This window comes from Lissotriton helveticus, chromosome 7 (genome assembly GCF_964261635.1).
Source record: "Lissotriton helveticus chromosome 7, aLisHel1.1, whole genome shotgun sequence".
In the NCBI taxonomy this organism is placed as follows: domain Eukaryota; kingdom Metazoa; phylum Chordata; class Amphibia; order Caudata; family Salamandridae; genus Lissotriton; species Lissotriton helveticus.
Window position 1 is genome coordinate 44,684,875 of NC_136068.1, and position 15,206 is coordinate 44,700,080.

General features: G+C 49.8%; 1 protein-coding gene across 8 annotated transcripts in view; it reads right to left on the reverse strand.

Annotated features, from left to right (window-relative positions):
• Positions 1 to 15,206, reverse strand: part of DMRTC2 (DMRT like family C2) — a 359,569-nt gene that overhangs the window by 26,529 nt on the left and 317,834 nt on the right. The gene's annotated exons all lie outside the window — the stretch shown is intronic.

Genomic DNA, 15,206 nt, shown 5'->3' on the forward strand with positions numbered 1-15,206 from the left:
GGACACCACAGAGACCAAAGGCAGAGCAAGTTTCTTCCTTTTCAGAAAAGGAGAGGGCACATCCTGCACACTACTACGTTTAGATGCTGCAGTGGCGGGTCCAGACTGTAAACTCTCAGCATCAGACATAGCTGAATCCTTGTCCTTAAGATGTTGGAGCCAAAGGAGGAGACGGCCTTCCCTGTCCTTAAGAGTTTTTGTAGAAAAGGGTCTACAAAACTTGCAGCTGCCAACTTCATGCTCAGGGTAGAGACAATAAATAAATTTCTTGAGGGGGTCTTCTTTAAAAAGACGCAACTTTCCACAAGAAGAGCAAGGTCTGAATAAAGACTTCTTACTTGACATGATGAGAAGACTGGAAACTAGAAGTAATTGAGGAAAAAATTGAGCAGAGATCAGGGAGACTCCATTCACACGACGTGCGGTAGAAAATCTGAGGGCTTGAGCTTCTGAGGAGAAGGTTCTAGAGGGTGCTGGTGCCTGATTGGCTGTAGTTTGGACTAACATAATGACAGTGATATGTTGCAAGTTTTTTCTCTCTCTATCATGCATTCCTATGTAGGAATTGTTTTAGAGGTTTTAGTTGTGTATTTACTTCTATTATTTCTTATGTTATGTTCTCACATACATATATTTTAGCATTTTATTGCTCTTTTATGTACCGTGGGACTCCCACTTCGACGATGGGGAATATTCAAGCATGTGAATCTATGAAAGACACCACTAATACTGGAGAATCCATGTGATGGTAGTTGGCCCAGTCCCATAGAAACACTGCCTCTTCCGACAGAGGTTGGGACCTCTTTTCTTCTTGCTTGGTGATGCAAATCATCACTGCTGTGTTGTCTTTTCTTAGGAGGACTGCTTGATCTGCCAGCCTTGGACAGAACATTTAGAGACCTCTGGCTTATGGCCCAAAGCTCCAGTATGTTGATGTGGGACTTCTTTTCTGCATCTGACTATAGCACTTTGGTCAACAGTTTCAGCATGTGAGCTCCCCTAGCCAATCAGCCACTTTTCTTCTAGTGGAATGAGCCTTGGGGGTAGCCCCAAGAGGCACCTGTGCTAACTGGTAAGTTAATTTGACACATGAAACTATCCATCTGGAGATGGAACGTTTGAAGGCTGGAAAACCTGCTCTGATCGAACCATTATTAATGAATAGTTGATCAGATTTTCTTACAATTTTGGACCTGTCCAAATAGAATTTTAAAACCCTCTTCAGGTCTAACAAGTGGAGTGACCTTTCAGCTGGAGTAGAGGGGTTAGGACAAAAGGTTGGCAATGAAATGGTTTGGTTGACATGAAAATCTGACACCACCTTCGGAAGGAAGGAGGGGTGAGTTCTTGAAACCACTCTATTTAAGTGGAACACCGTGTAAGGCTCTTTTGAGCAGAGAGCTTGAATCTGACTCACCCTGTGAGCCGAGGTAATCGCCACTAGGAAAGCTACCTTCCACGTAAGGTGTTGAAGGGTTGCTTTGTGAATAGGCTCAAATGGGGGATCAATCAAATTAGATAGAACCAAGTTCAATTCCCAGGGGGGTAGAAAGAGGCCGAACAGGTGGATAGACCTTCTTTAGACCTTGCAAAAAATCCTTCATTACCAATAGTTAAAAAAAGGATGGTTGAGAAGGAGAACGGCTGTATGCATTAGTGGCAGCGAGGTGCGTCTTAATGGAAGCTAATTTGAGGCCTGCCTTAGCTGAATGAAGCGGATATGGTAAATTAACTTCCTCCTGCCCTTTGGTAGGATTACAATTATTTTGTACACACCATAAGAAAAAACGTTTCCATTTACAAGCATAGGAGTGCCTTGTGGAGGGCACCCTAGCTTCTTTCAAGATGGCCATGCAATCTTGAGGAAGCCCTAAATGACCATACTGGAGGACCTCAGGAGCCATGCTGCCAAGTTCAGTGAAGGAAGGTTGGGGTGATAAACCCCCCGTTCATCTTGGACAGCAAGTCCGGTCTGCACGCGGCAGTCTCCTGTGTGGGCATTCTGATAAGTGCAGAAGGTCCGGGTACCACCATTGCCTGGGCCAGGCCAGAGCGATCAAAATCATCATGAGTTATGAATCATGAGTGTGAGAGTTTGGTCACCACCTTTGGGATGAGCGGAAGAGGTGAAAAGGCGTACACAAATGCCCCATACCAGTTAATCAAAAGGGCATTCCCCTTCTACCCAGGTCGTTCGTATCTTGAGGTTCAGATCGATGCTTGGACGACCCCATTCTTGGACAATGTCCTCAAGAACGTTGTCGTTTAGAACCCAGTCCTGTTGGTCCTCGAAGTGCCAACTGAGAGCATCTGCCTGTGAATTCTGCTCTCCTGGTAGGTGTACTGCTGTAATCGATAGATTTCTTACTAAGAGCCAATGCTGGAGGGCCTGAGCTTCCAGCATTAGAGTCCTTGATTGAGTCCCTCCCTGTTTGTTGAGGTAATACATGGTGAGTCGTATTGTCCGTCTGTACTAGGATGGTATTAGTCTGAATTGAAGGGAGGAAAGCCTTGAGAGCCAGATGCAAAGCTCTCAAGTCCAGCATGTTGATGTGGTACAACTGTTATTTTGTTGACCATTGACCTTGTGTCTGGAGAGACCCCATGTGAGTTCCCAACCCTGGAGGGTGGCATCCGTGATCAAAGATTGGGAGGGAGGAGCTTGATGGAATGGAACTCCTACCAGAAGATTTTCTTGTCTCATCCACTGTGGTATTGATGCTCTGGCTGCATGCGACAGTTGTATCCTGTCTTCTCACTGAGCCGTTCTTTGATCCCACTTGTCCTCCAGATCCTGTTGTAAGGGACGCATTCTCAATCTGGCATTGGGTACCAGAAATATGCAGGATGCCATCCTAGAAGAGATGCAACCTGTCGGTCCGAAGGTAGGTTGTTGTGTAGGATCTGCTTGCCCTTCAGTGTGATTGAAAACAGTCTCTCCTCCCAAGGAAACACTTTTCCTACTGCGGAGTCTATTGTTGCCCCCAGATAATTCATTCTTTGCGTGGGTTGCTGAGTTGATTTTTCGAAGTTTACGTGGAGACACAGCTGCTGGCAAATGTCTAGACATTGTTGAAAATTGTTCCTCACGCTCTGGGGGGAGGGACTTTTCAGAAGCCAGTCTTCAAGATAGGGGTACACAAAGATGCCCCTGCGTCGTAGAGCGGCTGCTACTACTGCCATGTACTTCGTGAACACTTGGGGAGCTGATTTCAACCCGAAGGGCAGTACCTTGAACTGATAATGGGAGGACCCCACCAGAAAACGCAGGAACTTCCTGTGATCAGGATTGATTGGGAAATGAAAGTACGTATATTGCAGATCCAGCGAACACATCCAATCTCCCTGTTGTTGATGTGGATATATTTGATAAAGAGCCAACATGCGAAACCTTTCTTTTCTGATAGACTTGTTGAGTGCTCGAAGGTCTAGAATCTGACTTTTGACCCTTTTTCTTTACTAGGAAGTATCTTGAGTATACTCCTTGACCTTGTTGTGTTGCAGGGACTTTCCCGATGGCAGACTTTCTTAGAAGAATAGATACCTCCCGCTGCAATAGTTTTATCTGGTGGCATTTTGTTTTCGCTGGCAGGATCTAGGGAGGCCGGTGTCGAAAACGGAGAGTACCCATTTTGCTGCATAGTCAACACCCATTGGTCTTTTGTAATACTCTGCCACTCCTCCTGATGATTGGCAATACTTCCCACTACTGAAGTGGAAAACAGTGATGGCGGAAGTGGACACTCATTGTTTCATTGGTGTTTTTGCTGAGGTAGTCGAATGACAAGGGGTTTCTCTTCCTCCGGGGGTACGACGACCCTTGGCACTAGGACTTCGATTGACCCTGCTGCTGCTGTTGTCTCTGCCAATGAGGGGTTTGAACCCTCTGACGGAAGGGTCGCCGATCGTAAGGCCTGTAACGGCACCGGAACTCTTTCCTCTTCTCAAGTCCACCCGCCTTCAGGGTATCAGGTTCTGACTTCATCCTTGACATTTCCTCATCAGTGTGAGTGCCAAACAAGGATGAACCTGTGTAAGGGAGATTGAGAATCAGGGACTGCGCTTCCGGTTTAAGTGCAGTAAGACGGAGCCAGGATGATCTTCTGGCGCCGATTCCATGTGGATAGGAGTGCGCAGACAGCGTCGCTCCATAAGCTGCGGCGCTGATCACTTGGTTTGCCACCAAGCTGCCTCTTTCACAATTTTTTCAAAGTAACTGCGGTCTTCCCATGGTAAGATTCTCTGTGAACCTCTGCAGAGTCCCACAAAAATCTGTCATAGTGCCCCAATAGGGCTGAAGTGCTAGAGACTTTCATCATGGAGGCTGACGTGTCACAGACCTTTCTCCATCATGCATCCTGTGCTCTGCTCTCCTTATCCGGTGCAACTGTAGATGAGGAGGCTACTGTGTGCGTTTTCTTGGCCGCAGCTATAATAACGGAATCTGGTGGAGGATCAGATCTGAGGAATAAAGGGTCTTCTTCAGGCGGTGTGAGAAGTTGGCCTGATGTGCAGTGCTCACTATTCTAGTGATCACTATATATCAGTCCAAACAACCCTTATTGATGATTGGTTGTAAGTCAACCTTATAGACCAGCTATCCTAGTAGCATGGATACGAGCAGTCTAAGGCTAAGACTCTAGAGGGCGTGTTAAGCCAGCTGTTTTACCATCACATTACCCCTTGAACACCCAGTGAAAGGACACCACACAAGTGTTATGAAAATAAACAATGTATTTATTAGAATCACAACAACCCTGTACTCTTTATGAGGACAGGGTGCTAAGCACACAACAAAACTCTTACGAAAATACTTTTAAGTTAGCACGTTACACAAATGCCCGAGGGGCACGAAAAACCATATACGCTAAAAGTGGAATGCGAATTACTAGCAGGTAAGTAACAGTTCTAATAGGCTTTGGAATCGCTAGGACTTAACTAGGGAATCGTTAGATTACTTCTAGGAGACCTAGGGGACTCGGGTGCAGAGTGTGCACTCTCACGCGGGATGCGGGACAAAGTCTATGGAGGCTAGTAAAGGCAAAGTTAGTGTTCACGGGCGAACCCGACCTGGTAGGAAGAAAACGACAGTGGATCCTGACCCTTGGCTAGTGAGGCTATGCTGGGACACCGGAGTGCCGAAGTTACCTAGCCCAGGGGCTGCAGCTGCATAGGTCTGAAAAGACGTCGGGGATCTCGTTGCCGGACCAGGAGCCTGGAAGGAAGAAGTTGCTGGCAGGCGACCAGTGAAGGAAAGTTCGATGGATCCAAGCCTGGATCGAGGGAGAAGAAACCTGAAAGCAGAGGGGACCAAGTTCTTGAATCACTAGCCAGTGATTAAGTGGGCACCAGGATGGTACCGGGCGAAGTCACCGCAGTCAGGTGAGTGGGCGCTGCTGGGCTCTGCAGTCTCTCGGACCAGGAGGCGTTGTCGGCGACCAGGATGGAGGTGCGAGCTGTCCCACGGAGGATGAAGTCGTTGGCGTCGAAGTTACCCAGGATTGGGCAACAAGCCTTGGCTAATTCAAGCCCACGCGGTGGACTCAAAATGGCGTCTTGAGTGGACCAGGAGGGTCCGGGGTGCTCCTCTTCTGGGAGGGAGCAAGGGCCAGTCTGGAGCAACCAGACCAGCAGCAGAAATGTCGTCGGGCGTCGTCAGGAAGGCCACAAGCCAACGGGCTAGTAGCCAAACAACGCGGTGAGCAGCGGAAAGCAGAAGGGCCCCACGCAGATCGTGGAGATGCTGGGGGGCTGCACTTCGGTGCTGGAGCTGCTCAGGGTGGGGGCTTCTCGGACCCCAAAGCACTCACCAGGAATTCACTCGGCAGGCTTGCTGGAAAGAAGTCGTGCAGTCTTGCAGATGGCCGGTCCCTTGAGGTCTCGTCGCACCCACGGTTCTCAGCTGGGCTGTAGAGGTGGGTAGAGGTCAGAGGTGCCAGGGAAGCCGGTTCTCGTCGAGCTGGGCAGTCGGATTCCGGAGGAAGGACTTACAGCAGACCGCAGTGTTCTTAGATGGTGCCTGCGGATGCAGGGTGACTACTCCTTAGTCACAAGGGAGAAATCTTAGGAAGAAGTCTTGAGTTCCTTTCGCAGAAAGTAGTTTCAGGATTCAAAGATGATCTGATTTGGAAGGGGGCCAGTCTCTACCTTTATCCTGTAAAAAGGGGCTGGCACGCGACTAGGTCCTGCCCTATGGGTGGGACCAGGAGGGGGGTGGTTACACCCACTTCCTTGGCGGGCTTTTCCCCAGCACAGGGTCTGGAGTGACCCTGGAACTGGTTCAAGCCGGCCTATGCACAGTGAGCACCGGGGTGCTACTTGCAGTCACCTTCCTCTAAAGCCCTGCCTACCTACAATACACAAAACCCTGTCTGGGACGGTGCTGGCACCGCCCCTGGCAGGAAACCCTTTGTCCTTATCTCCTGCTCTGGGAGGACTCCCAGCAGCAGGAGGGCAGACTTGTGTCTCGGTGGCAGCATCCATTTTGTGGATGCTAAGGCTCTGTCTGACTTTTAACCGGGTTATAGGTTACAGGCATGTCGTGTCCCTCTAGAAGGGTGGAATGCTAACCCCGTCGCCAGAATTGGCGAGGGGTTAGTATTCCAGTTCGTATGACACCTTACTCGACATGTTTTGATAAAGCGATACCAGAGTTGGCACATAACCGCGAGGATTATAATGCACTTAAGAGTATATGGTATGCGATATCATGGAAACGGCTAAGGGATAGATCCCGAAAGCCGCAGACAGGCTCAGCTCATGCCAGAGCACCCTCTCACACGATTCCAAGCACTCTGCCTTCAGGATTGTTAAGGCCTGCCATAGGAGTGACTGATAGGAGATCTGTGTGTCCATTTTAGGGTTAGATATAGGTATACTATATCTAAAGCAAAGGGTGAGTACACCACCTTGCCCCAGCTGTCGTGCAGCCAGTTGTGTCAGTTTTAGTTAGTCAATCCAGGGGTGGCATAATACATGCTTCAGCCCCTGGGAGACTTCTGGGTACACCTCAGCCCTGGGTACAGGGACTTGGAGAGGCCCAGTGCCAATTCAGTACCTGAGTACAATTTGGATAGAGAGAACAGCTAGGCTGTGGGTCTGATTAGCAGGCCCACAGCCAGGGAAAGTCGTAAACCAGTGCAGCAAAAAGCAAAAATCTGGGTGATCATAGGATTGCAGACCCTACTCTCCTACATGACCCCCCCCCAAACTTTGGGACAATAAACTAACCTTGACCAGGTGAGTCTTCTTGCTCTAAGTGGAAATACCTGGAGAGCCCATCAGCATTGCTGTGATCAGTCCCAGGTCTATGCTCCACTGTAAAATCCATCCCCTGTAGGGAAATGGACCACCTAAGCAGTTTGGGGTTTTCACCCTTCATCTGATTTAGCCACAAGAGGGGCTTATGGTCTGTCTGAATGGTGAAGTGAGTGCCAAACAAGTAGGCCCTCAGCTTCTTCAGGGCCCAGACCACAGCAAAGGCCTCCCTCTCAATAGCTGACCAATTTTTCTCTCTGGGTGTCAACCTCCTGCTAATGAAAGCAATAGGCTGATCATTACCATCAAAATTCAGTTGAGACAGAACAGCTCCCACACCCAACTCAGAAGCATCTGTTTGGACAATGAATGGCTTGGAGTAATCTGGACTCTTGAGGATAGGTGCTGTGCACATGGCCTGCTTTAGGTCATTGAATGCTTTCTGACAGCTTGCTGTCCACTGAACTTTCTTTGGCATCTTTTTGCTTGTCAGGTCATTAAGGGGGGTCACTATGGACCCATAATTTCTGACAAACTTCCTATAGTACCCAGTCAGGCCCAAGAAAGCTCGAACCTGAGTCTGGGTGATTGGAGGAGCCCAGTCCTTGATGGCCTGTATCTTACTCTCCAGTGGCTGAACCTGGCCTCCACCTACAAGGTGGCCCAGGTATACAACCTGTGACTGCCCTATCTGGCACTTGGTGGCCTTGATAGTGAGGCCTGCCTTTTGCAGGGCCTCTAACACTTTCCTCAGGTGGACCAGGTGATCCTCCCAGGTGGAGCTAAAGACAGCAATATCGTCAAGATAAGCTGCACAGAAGTCATCCAGCCCAGTGAGGACTTGATTCACCAACCTTTGGAAGGTGGCAGGTGCATTTTTCAGTCCAAAGGGCATTACCACAAATTGATAATGCCCTCCAGGGGTAGAAAATGCTGTCTTAGGTTTGGCTTCCTCAGCTAACCTGATTTGCCAATACCCAGCTGTCAAATCAAATGTGCTTAAGAAGTTGGCAGAAGCCAATCTATCTATAAGCTCATCTGCTCTTGGTATTGGGTGGGCATCAGTCTTAGTGACTGCATTGAGGCCTCTGTAGTCTACGCAAAACCTCATCTCTCTCTTACCACCCTGGGTGTGAGGCTTTGGCACTAGAACTACTGGGCTAGCCCAAGGGCTATCTGAGGGCTCAATGACTCCCAGTTCCAACATTTTCTGCACTTCAGTTTTTATGCAGTCTCTAACATGATCAGGCTGTCTGTAGATTTTACTCTTGACAGGCAGACTGTCTCCAGTGTCAACATCATGGGTACACCAATCAGTTTGGCTGGGTGTCAGAGAGAACATATGTCGAAAGGATTGCAGAACTTGCCTGCAATCCTGTTGCTGATGTTCAGTGAGGCTGCCACAAAAGACAACACCATCAACTGACCCATCATCAGGATTCTGAGTGAGCAGGTCTGGGAGAGGGTCACTCTCTTCCTCCTGTCCCTCATCTGTGGCCATGAGCAAGCTCATGTCCTTCCTGTCAACATATGCTTTGAGCCTGTTAACATGGAGCACTCTGAGAGGGCTCCTGGGAGTTCCAAGGTCCACCAAGTAGGTAACTTCTCCCTTTTGCTCAATGATGGTGTGGGGCCCAGACCATTTGTCTTTCAGAGCGGCTGGGGCCACTGGCTCCAGCACCCACACCTTCTGTCCTGGCTGGTACACAGTCAGTACAGCCTTTTGGTCATGCCAAGCTTTTTGAAGTTCCTGGCTGGCCTCAAGGTTTTTAGATGCCTTTTCCATATACTCAGCCATCCTGGAGCGGAGACCAAGTACATAGTCCACTATGTTGGTTGCAGGCTTTTTGAGAGGTCTCTCCCATCCTTCCTTCACCAAACACAGGGGTCCTCTTACAGGATGCCCATACAGAAGCTCAAAAGGGCTGTAGCCAACCCCCTTCTGTGGGACCTCTCTGTAAGCAAACAAGAGGCAGGGGATCAGGACATCCCATCTTCTCCTAAGAGGTTCAGGTAGTCCATGAATCATCCCTTTCAGGGTCCTGTTGAATCTCTCAACAAGCCCATTGCATTGTGGATGATAGGGTGTGGTGAACTTGTAGTTCACACCACACTCTTTCCACATGGCAGTCAGATATCCTGACATGAAGTTTGTACCTCTGTCAGAAACGACCTCCTTAGGGAAACCCACTCTGGAGAACACTCCAACTAGGGCTCTTGCCACTACAGGGGCTGTAGTGGTCCTAAGGGGAATAGCCTCAGGATACCTGGTGGCATGGTCCACCACCACCAGTATAAACTTGTGTCCTGATGCTGTCTGGGGTTCCATTGGACCAACAATGTCAATCCCCACTCTTTCAAAGGGAACCCCCACCACAGGTAGTGGTATGAGGGGGGCCTTTGTTGTGCCACCTGACTTACCACTGGCTTGGCAAGTGACACATGAGCGACAAAACTCCTTGGTATTCTCATTCATATGTGGCCAGTGAAAGTGTGAGACAAGCCTGTCCCAAGTCTTTGTCTGACCTAAATGACCTGCAAGGGGAATCTCATGGGCCAAGGTGAGAAGGAAACCTCTCAGAGACAAGGGGATGACCAGCCTCCTGGTTGCACCAGGCTTGGGGTCTCTTGACTCAGAGTACAGGAGTCCATCTTCCCAGTATACCCTGTGGGCACCTGTGGCATTCCCTGCAGCCTCAGCAGCAGCCTGCTGTCTGAGGGGTTCAAGGGAAGGGCAGCTCAACTGTTCCTTCCCCAGGTCTGCTCTGGAGGGTCCCCCTGAGCCCAGAAACTCAACTTGATCAAGTTCAAGCTCTTTAGGCTCAGTTTCCCTCAGCTCTTCTAGATCAGCCTCCTCAGAGACTTGATCCTCAACCTGGGGCAAGGGGGAAGGCAAAGCCTTACCCTTACTGCTCTTCTTCTTGGGAGGTGTCTGGTCCATAATTTCAGGATCCAGCACCTGTTCAGTGGGGCATCTTCTGGCCTGTGACCTAGTCACAGCAAGCACATGTGCTGGCAAGCCTAACATCTCCATGTGAGTCCTCTGCTCCACTTCTGACCATTGTGATGACTCCAAATCATTGCCCAACAAACAATCAACTGGGAGGTCTGAACTGACTACAACTTTCTTTTGTCCCTTCACTCCACCCCAGGAGAAAGCTACAATTGCCACACTATGACTAGTAGTGACATTGCTGGCATTGGTCACCAGGAAATCAGTACCTGGCATGATCTGTCCAGGGTCCACAAAGTTAGGGGTCACCATGGTGACACTGGCACAAGTGTCCCTATAGGCCTGAGCCATTTTGCCATTAATCAAAGGTGTCTGCCTGTATTTGCCCAAAGTATTGGGACTTATTTCAGGGGACATATCCACATCCCCTGTACAGACAAGGACAGCCTGAGTGAGTGTGCCAACTAAGTTGTCAGACCCCTCAGTACCCAAGGTTAACCCAACTAATGCCTTGGGAGTGACACTACCACTACTGACTGTACTAGGGGGTGCAGTTGCTTTAGGAGCTGTAGTGGTAGGAGTTTGTCCTCCTCCTCTTTTGGTGCACTCACTAAACCAGTGAGATTTACTTTTGCAGTACTGGCACCACCTTTTTGACTGGCCTTCTTGAGTCTTCTTCTTCTGGGAAGCCTGACCCCCACCCTCTTTGGTTTGTTGGGGACCTGGTGAAGACTTCTGGTCATTTTGCTCATTCTTAACATTACCCTTCTGGTCTGCTTTCTTCTGACCACCCTGGTTCTGGTTCTGGTTCTGCTTGATCCTTGTCCTGACCCATTTGTCTGCCTTCTTTCCCAATTCTTGGGGAGAGGTCAGATCTGAATCAACAAGGTGCTGGTGCAGCAACTGGTTCTGACAATTGTTTAAAATTTGTTCTCTCATCATTAGATTATACAATCCTGTGTAATCTGTAACCTTGCTACCCAGCAACCAGCCCTCCAAAGCCTTAGTGGCACAATCCACAAAATCAGACCAGTCCTGAGACTGAGTTTTCTGGGTGTCTCTGAACAGCAACCTGTACTGCTCAGTGGTTAAACCAAACCCATCAACCAGTGTATTCTTCAGGACCTGGTAATTGTTAGCATCCTCCACTCTTGTAGTGAGGAGCTTATCTCTACCTTTACCATCAAAGGAGAGCCACAGTATAGCTGCCCACTGACTCTGGGGAATGTTCTGCACAGTGCAGGCCCTCTCCAGAGCAGCCATCCATTTCTGGATGTCATCCCCTTGCTTAAAGGGGGGCACTATTTTAGTCAGGTGTTTAGTATCTAAACCCTTCTCTCTATCTCTTGGGAGATTGCTGCCACCAGTGGGAGCTAGCCCACTCATCTGCTGCTCTCTTGCCAGGGCAAGCTTCTCTTTGGCCAGGGCAATTTCTTCCCTTTCAATCCTCAGTTCAGCTTGTCTCATCCTAGCCTCATGCTCCTTTCTCTGAGGGGAAGTAAATCTCCTCTGTGGAGGATTCCTTCTCCCCTGAGAAGAGGCATTAGAGTGCAGAGATCTATTGGAGTCCCTAGAAAGAGATCTATCTCTCCTAACTCCAAGGTTAGGCCCACTTCGGGTTAGTACTGGGGGGCCCCCAGATCCTAGCCCAAGTAAGTCTAAGTTGGTCCTAGTTAGCCTTCTGACTACCTCAAGACCCTTGTCTACCTCATCCCCAGAGAGTACCTCCTCATCCTCCTCCTCAACTGCTGAATCAGTGTTGGGGAGGTCTGGATCCCCAGAGGTTCCCTCTAAGGCTGGCATGCTCTCATGTAACTGAGAGAGCTTTCTGGCATCATATGTCTCTAAGAGACCTATCAGAAAGGGAAGGGTGGGGTTAGACCCCTGCTTCAGTTTCCTGGAGACACAGAGTTGCCTCATCTCCTGAAAATTGAGAGCTGCATATCTTGAAGTGACCTGTGGGGGGTCAACACTGACCAGGGGAGTCTCAGTGGAGTCCCCCTGAGTCGACATGCTTTTCTAGTGAGGTGTAAGTGGTGCACTTACCTACACTATATGTTTGCCTACTGATCCCTTGCTAGAGTTGTAGTTTAGGGTGTGCTAGGCCCTAGGAGCTACAACAGCTGGTTCAGTAGAACTCAGAGTATTCTAAGCTAAGTTATATGTACCTTTAGTACTTATGTGATCTTTCACAAGATATTCTTAGGGCATGTGTGGTAAAACAACAGCAAGCTCAAATCCCAACCGCTGCTCACCAATGTGAGAAGTTGGCCTGATGTGCAGTGCTCACTATTCTAGTGATCACTATATATCAGTCCAAACAACCCTTATTGATGATTGGTTGTAAGTCAACCTTATAGACCAGCTATCCTAGTAGCATGGATACGAGCAGTCTAAGGCTAAGACTCTAGAGGGCGTGTTAAGCCAGCTGTTTTACCATCACATTACCCCTTGAACACCCAGTGAAAGGACACCACACAAGTGTTATGAAAATAAACAATGTATTTATTAGAATCACAACAACCCTGTACTCTTTATGAGGACAGGGTGCTAAGCACACAACAAAACTCTTACGAAAATACTTTTAAGTTAGCACGTTACACAAATGCCCGAGGGGCACGAAAAACCATATACGCTAAAAGTGGAATGCGAATTACTAGCAGGTAAGTAACAGTTCTAATAGGCTTTGGAATCGCTAGGACTTAACTAGGGAATCGTTAGATTACTTCTAGGAGACCTAGGGGACTCGGGTGCAGAGTGTGCACTCTCACGCGGGATGCGGGACAAAGTCTATGGAGGCTAGTAAAGGCAAAGTTAGTGTTCACGGGCGAACCCGACCTGGTAGGAAGAAAACGACAGTGGATCCTGACCCTTGGCTAGTGAGGCTATGCTGGGACACCGGAGTGCCGAAGTTACCTAGCCCAGGGGCTGCAGCTGCATAGGTCTGAAAAGACGTCGGGGATCTCGTTGCCGGACCAGGAGCCTGGAAGGAAGAAGTTGCTGGCAGGCGACCAGTGAAGGAAAGTTCGATGGATCCAAGCCTGGATCGAGGGAGAAGAAACCTGAAAGCAGAGGGGACCAAGTTCTTGAATCACTAGCCAGTGATTAAGTGGGCACCAGGATGGTACCGGGCGAAGTCACCGCAGTCAGGTGAGTGGGCGCTGCTGGGCTCTGCAGTCTCTCGGACCAGGAGGCGTTGTCGGCGACCAGGATGGAGGTGCGAGCTGTCCCACGGAGGATGAAGTCGTTGGCGTCGAAGTTACCCAGGATTGGGCAACAAGCCTTGGCTAATTCAAGCCCACGCGGTGGACTCAAAATGGCGTCTTGAGTGGACCAGGAGGGTCCGGGGTGCTCCTCTTCTGGGAGGGAGCAAGGGCCAGTCTGGAGCAACCAGACCAGCAGCAGAAATGTCGTCGGGCGTCGTCAGGAAGGCCACAAGCCAACGGGCTAGTAGCCAAACAACGCGGTGAGCAGCGGAAAGCAGAAGGGCCCCACGCAGATCGTGGAGATGCTGGGGGGCTGCACTTCGGTGCTGGAGCTGCTCAGGGTGGGGGCTTCTCGGACCCCAAAGCACTCACCAGGAATTCACTCGGCAGGCTTGCTGGAAAGAAGTCGTGCAGTCTTGCAGATGGCCGGTCCCTTGAGGTCTCGTCGCACCCACGGTTCTCAGCTGGGCTGTAGAGGTGGGTAGAGGTCAGAGGTGCCAGGGAAGCCGGTTCTCGTCGAGCTGGGCAGTCGGATTCCGGAGGAAGGACTTACAGCAGACCGCAGTGTTCTTAGATGGTGCCTGCGGATGCAGGGTGACTACTCCTTAGTCACAAGGGAGAAATCTTAGGAAGAAGTCTTGAGTTCCTTTCGCAGAAAGTAGTTTCAGGATTCAAAGATGATCTGATTTGGAAGGGGGCCAGTCTCTACCTTTATCCTGTAAAAAGGGGCTGGCACGCGACTAGGTCCTGCCCTATGGGTGGGACCAGGAGGGGGGTGGTTACACCCACTTCCTTGGCGGGCTTTTCCCCAGCACAGGGTCTGGAGTGACCCTGGAACTGGTTCAAGCCGGCCTATGCACAGTGAGCACCGGGGTGCTACTTGCAGTCACCTTCCTCTAAAGCCCTGCCTACCTACAATACACAAAACCCTGTCTGGGACGGTGCTGGCACCGCCCCTGGCAGGAAACCCTTTGTCCTTATCTCCTGCTCTGGGAGGACTCCCAGCAGCAGGAGGGCAGACTTGTGTCTCGGTGGCAGCATCCATTTTGTGGATGCTAAGGCTCTGTCTGACTTTTAACCGGGTTATAGGTTACAGGCATGTCGTGTCCCTCTAGAAGGGTGGAATGCTAACCCCGTCGCCAGAATTGGCGAGGGGTTAGTATTCCAGTTCGTATGACACCTTACTCGACATGTTTTGATAAAGCGATACCAGAGTTGGCACATAACCGCGAGGATTATAATGCACTTAAGAGTATATGGTATGCGATATCATGGAAACGGCTAAGGGATAGATCCCGAAAGCCGCAGACAGGCTCAGCTCATGCCAGAGCACCCTCTCACACGATTCCAAGCACTCTGCCTTCAGGATTGTTAAGGCCTGCCATAGGAGTGACTGATAGGAGATCTGTGTGTCCATTTTAGGGTTAGATATAGGTATACTATATCTAAAGCAAAGGGTGAGTACACCACCTTGCCCCAGCTGTCGTGCAGCCAGTTGTGTCAGTTTTAGTTAGTCAATCCAGGGGTGGCATAATACATGCTTCAGCCCCTGGGAGACTTCTGGGTACACCTCAGCCCTGGGTACAGGGACTTGGAGAGGCCCAGTGCCAATTCAGTACCTGAGTACAATTTGGATAGAGAGAACAGCTAGGCTGTGGGTCTGATTAGCAGGCCCACAGCCAGGGAAAGTCGTAAACCAGTGCAGCAAAAAGCAAAAATCTGGGTGATCATAGGATTGCAGACCCTACTCTCCTACAGGCGGCCTGCATTTTTTCACGATTCTCGCTGGC